Genomic DNA, 6,314 nt, shown 5'->3' with positions numbered 1-6,314 from the left:
GAAGATTTATGAGTAAAGAAAAGATTATACTTACACAGCCCAGACTGACAATAGCAAGAAACCTCAGCTTACCTGGTGGTCGAAATCTTTTCATGATAATAGGAGACAGAAGCAAGGTGCAAACTTAGAATTAATTTTGTTTTCTGTCTGTACAGCTGATGTCTTTGAATCATAACTGTTTGGTGGCTTGAGTAGGGTCCCACAAATAAATGCTGCAGGCATGCAGGGAAGGCAAGATAGTTTATTTCTCTCTAAATTGCACAAGCAAGCAAAAAAGCAAAAATCACTGAATTTGAATAAGCTAATTTGTAAATTTGATTTACTATTTTGTTCTGTCTTGAAAACTTGAAGTTCTTCGAAAACTTTCCTCAAAGCTCTTATTTTAATCCAATGTCTATTTATTTTAAATGCTTGAAAGTCACTTCACCACAGTTTCACTTAACTTTGTTAAAATTTTTGAATTCTTTTCAGCAAAACACGAAAATTTGAACCACTGAATTAAAATTTTCATTCTGTTCTTTGCTTTTCATGTTTTATTTTTCATTAATCTCTGTAAGAGTTAAGAATGACCAGATACAGAATGACTTAGATGTTGTGAAAATAGTGTTGTATCTCTTTTGTGACATGAAGTTAAAATTCTAATGAGAGTTTATATATAAACAAAAATACAGCACTTCTTTTCTTTATTTGCCTGTTTATAATTTCAATTTCCTACATAGGCAGGCTGGTTTTATCCCCTAAAATCTCACAGTCAATGTTAGTTAACATACAACTCTTAAGAGTTCTGATGGAGAGTCACTGGAATTTTTTGTATAAAAATGTATTGGACAAAAAGCAAATAAGTATTTTTCCATTTTCACATATATTACATAAGATGGTGATTATAAGAATGAAAAAACTTGTAGCTTCTGACTATATACCAATTCACAGAAATAGGGCCCAATTGTTTAGTAGTTAGGGAGTTAGATTTTTTTTATGTTTACAGAATGCATTTTGATTCATTATATGTAAATGGGATACAACTTTTCTTTTCTACGGTTGTACACGATGTAGACTCACACCATTCATGTAATCATACATGTACATAGGGTAATGATATTTGTCTCATTCCATTATCTTTCCTTTCCCCGCCTCCTCCTTCCTCAGTTTTCTCTGTACACTTCAACATGCCTCCATTCTTCCCTTACCCCTCCCCACCCTGTTATGTATCAGCATCCACTTATCAGAGAAAACATTCAGCCTTTGGTTTTGGGGGATTGGCTTATTTCACTTACCATGATATTCTCCAGCTCCATCCATTTATCTGAAAATGCCATTATTTTCTTCTTCGTTATGGCTGGATGATATTCCATTGTGTATATATACCACAGTTTTTTATCCATTCATCTGTTGAAGGGCATCTAGGTTGGTTCCACATCTAGCTATTGTGAATTGAGCTGCTATAAACACTGATGTGGCTGCATTACTATAGTATGCTGATTTTAAGTCCTTTGGGTATAAACTGAGCAGTGGGATAACTGAGTCAAATAGTAGTTCCATTCCAAGTTTCTGAGGAATCTCCATACTGCTTTCCAGAGTGTCTGCACCAATTTGCAACTCCACCAGCAACATATGAGTGTGCCTTTTTCTCCACATCCTGCCAACACTTATCATTGTTTCTATTCTTGATAATAGCCATTCTAATTAGAGTGAGATTAAATCTTAGAGTGGTTTTGATTTGCATTTCTCTAATTGCTACAGGTGTTGAACATTTTTTCATATATTTGTTGATCACTTGTATATCTTCTTTTGTGAAGTGTCAGTTCAAATCCTTAGCCCATTTATTGATTGGTTTATTTGTTCTTTTTTAGTGTTAAGTGTTTTGAGTTCTTTATATATCCTAGAGATCAATGCTTTATCTGAGGTGCATGTGGTAAAGATTTTTTCTCAGTCTGTAGACTCTTCACATTATTGTTTCCTTTGCTGAGAAGAAACATTTTAGTTTGAGTCCATCCCATTTTTTGGTTCTTAATTTAACTTCTTATGCTTTATCTTGTTAAGAAAGTCCTTTCCTAGGCCAACCTGGTGAGGATTTGGGCCTACTTTATCTTCTACTAGTTGCAGGGTCTCTGTTGTAGTGCTTAAGTCTTTGATCCATTGTGAGCTGAGTTTCATGAAGGTTGAGAAATAAAGGTTTAATTTCATTTCGTTGCATGTGGCTTTTCATTTTTCCCAGCACAATTTGTTGAATAAGCTATTTTTTCTCCACTGAATGTTTTTGGCACCTGTGTCTAGTATGAGATAACTATATTTATATGGTTTTGTCTCTGTGTCTTCTATTTTGTGCCATTGGTCTACATGTCTGTTTTGGTGCCAAATACCCTCATACTAAAACCAGACAAAGACATGTTAAGGAGAAAAAAACTTCAAACCAATATCCCTGATGAACATAGATGCAAAAATTCTCAATAAAATTCTGGCAAATTGCATACGAAAACATATCAAAAAGATAGTGCACCACGATGAAGTGGGGTTCATCCCAGGGATGCAGGGTTGGTTCAACATACAAAAAACAATAAACATAATTCATCATATCTATAGACTTAAAAACTAGAATCATATGATCATCTCAATACATGCAAAAAAGTATTTGACAAAATATAACATGACTTCATGTTCAAAATGCTAGAAAAATTAGGTAGTAGGAACATAACATCATAAAAGCCATATATGCTAAACCCAAGGCAAACATAATTTTAAATGGAGAAAAATTTAAAGTATTCCCTCTAAAAACTGGAACAAGACAAGGATGACCTCTTTCATCACTTTTATTCAACATTTTCTTTGAACCTCTAGCCAGAGCAATTAGACAGATGAAAGAAATTAAAGATATACCAAGGTAAAGAACTCAAACTATCACTATTTGCCAATGACATAATTCTATATTTAGAAGATCCAAAAAATTCCACCATAAAATTTCTAGAACTCATAAATGAATTCAGCAAAGTAACAGGATATAAAATCAATACCCATAAATAAAACACATTTCTATAAGTCAGTAATGAATCCACTGAAAGAGAAATAAAGAACACATCCCATTCAAAATTGCCTCAAAAAATAAAATTCTTGGGAATCAGTCTAACAAAAGAGGTGAAAGACCTCTCCAATGAAAAATTACAAAACTCTAAAGAAAGAAATTGAAGAACTTAGAAGGTAGAAAGACCTCCCATACTCCTGCATTAGTATTGTCAAAATGGCCATACTACCAAAATGTTAGATAGATTTAGTGCAATTCCTGTTACAATTCCAATGACATTCTTCATAGCATTAGAAAAAGCAATCACAAAATTCATTTGGAAAAATAAGAGACCCAGAATAACCGAAACAATCACTAACAAGAAAAGCGAAGTAGGAGGCATCATAATACCTTGGATCTCCTTTTCTATTTCATGGACTACTTTGAGGAGGATTGACATCAGTCCTTTTTAAAGTTGTGGTAGAACTCAGCTAAGAACCCATCTGGCCCTTAACTTTTCTTTGTTGGTAGGCTCTTGAGGATTTCTTCAATATCATTATTGAAACATATCTGTTTAAATTTTTTATATCTTCCTGGTTCAATTTGGATAGGTCATATGTCTATAGGAATTTTTTGATGTCTTCAAGATTTTCTAGCTTATTGGAGTGTAAATTTTCAAAGTAACTTCTGATTATCTTCTGTATTTCAGTAGTGTCTTTGGTGATATCTCCATTTTTATTTCAGATTTTAGTAACTTACATTTTTCTCTATTTCTTTTGGTTAGTTTGACTAATGGTTTATCAATTTTGTTCATTTTTTCAAAAAACCAAACTTTTGATTCGTTGATTTTTTTGAACTTTTTTTTCCCGTCTGAGGCACTGGGGATTCGAACCGCAGCCCTTGCGTGTGCAAGGCGAGCACTATCCAAAACGAGATATTTCTTCAGCTCTGAATTGTTTCTTAATCTTGATTTCAGCTCTTATTTTGATTATTTCCTGTATTCTTCTGATTTGTGTGATGGTTTGTTCTTCTTCTAGATCCTTGAAATGTATTTTAGATTCTTTATTTGGTATCTTTCCGTTTTCTTAATGTATGAGCTCAGTGCTATGAGCTTTCCTCTTAGAACTGCCTTTATAGTGACCCACAAATTTTGATATGTTTTATCATTATTCTTATTTACCTCTAAGTATATTTTTATTTCATCCCCAATTTCTTCTGCTATCCATTCATCATTCAATAGTGTATTATTTAGTCTCCAATGTTAAAGTAATTTTTATTATTGTATCTTATCATTGGTTTCTAATTTCATTCCATTATGATCTGATATAAAGCAGAGTATTATCTCTAATTTTCTGTATTTTCTAAAAGTTGTTTTGTGTCATAAAATATGGTCTCTTTTGGAAAATGTTCCATGTGTGACTGAGAAGAAAGTGTATTTAGTCAATGATGGATAAAATATTCTATATATTTTCATTAAGTCTAAATTATTAATTGTATTTTTTAATTCTGTAGCTTCTTAATTTAGTTTTTGTTTGCATGATCTGTCTAGTGATGAGAGAGGCATGTTAAAGTCACTCAGTATTAGTGTGTTGTAGTCTATTTGATTCTTGATATTAGAAGGGTTTGTTTGGTGCACATAGCTGCTCCTCTGTATGGAGCATAGATATTAATGGTTGTTATTTCATCTGGTATGATTCCCTTAAGTGGTAGGAAATGGCGTTTTTTATCTCTTCTGATTAACTTTGGCTTAAGGTTCACTTTATCAGATATGAAACAGAAACCCCTGCTTGTTTATGACATCCATGTGAATGATAATTTTTTCCCATTCTTTTACCTTCAGCCTGTGGACATCTTTGCTTATGAGGTGAGTCTCTTGGAGACAGCATATTGTTGGGTCTTGTTTTGTAATACAATTTTCCAGCCTATGTCTTTTGATTGATGAGCTGAGTCCATGAACATTCAGCATTATTATTGAGAGATAATTTTTGTTTCCTGTAATTTTTGGGGGGTGGTGCTGGGGATTGAACCCAAGGCCTTGTGCTTGTGAGGCAAGTACTCTACAAACTGAGCTATATCCCCAGCTCTATTTCCTGTAATTTTGATACATTTCATTTTTAAGTTGAATTAGAATTTCCTTTGATATGCTATTCCTCACCCTCTGTCAGTTTGCATTTGTATTCTCCATTTCTTCCTCATGAAATATTTTATTAGTATGTTTTGTTCTTCCAGCTTTTTAGTCATGAATTCATTAAACTTTTGTTTATCATGGAAAAATTTTACTTATCTTCAAATATGAATAAAGTTACTTTGTATTAGATAAAGGCAAGTGAAGGAAGGGGAAGGAGTAATGGGGTAGGAATTATAGTAGCGTGAAATAGACATTACCATCTCACATATTTGTATAACTGCATGACCAATGTGATCCTACAATTTGTATAATCAGAAAAATGAGAGATTACACTTCAAATTTTGTTGTATATAATATTCTTAAATGGCATTCATTTTCTTTTAGAGTTTGGTGTATATTATTACAAGACCTCCTTGCTTTTAGGATCTGGGTTGAGAAATTGGTTGAGATCTGGATTGGTTTACCTTTAAATGCAACCAGTTGTTCTTCTCTAGCCATGTTTAAAATTATATCTTTATTCTGTATGTTAGGTATTTTCATAATAATGTACCTAGGAGTGAGTGTGTTGTAATTTTGTATATTTGCAGTGGTGTATGCTTCCGTATTTAATTTTTCATTTCATTCTTAAGATTTGGGAAATTTTCTGTTATTATTTTATTGAAAATATTGTACATTCTTTGGTTTGTATCTCTGAGCCTTCATCTACCCCTATGAATTTTAGGTTTGGCCTTATAATGATATCCCATATTTCTTGGAAATTCTGTTCATGGTCCTTTAATATCTTTTCTCTGTGATCAACTTTATTTTCAACATCATGTACTTTATCTTTCTTGGCTTTATTGCCTGTTGGGAGAAATCCTAGTTCTTGGCTTGCAGCAGTTAATGTCTCAAGTGTGTAAACTTGCAAAGAGGAGCATTCCACTCTGACCACCTGGGAATGTAAACGACTGCCCCAAGTTGACCTAGTGTCAAGTAAACCTGTATAGGATCCTGGTGGTCTGATCCCCCATGGCACATTGTGATTGGGCAAGAAACTTATAATATGTATACCTGTTCCTGCAATAAACAAGTTTGCAGGCTGCTTGCCACAAGCCTGCTTCTACCCAACTCCCGGAGTCTGGGTCTTGACTCCGTGGCCCTTTCCTGTGCCTGAGCTAGCCGGGCACCCCTACAGTTGCCTAACTATAAACT

This window comes from Sciurus carolinensis, chromosome 18 (genome assembly GCF_902686445.1).
Source record: "Sciurus carolinensis chromosome 18, mSciCar1.2, whole genome shotgun sequence".
In the NCBI taxonomy this organism is placed as follows: domain Eukaryota; kingdom Metazoa; phylum Chordata; class Mammalia; order Rodentia; family Sciuridae; genus Sciurus; species Sciurus carolinensis.
Note: the sequence above shows the minus strand (reverse complement) of the source record.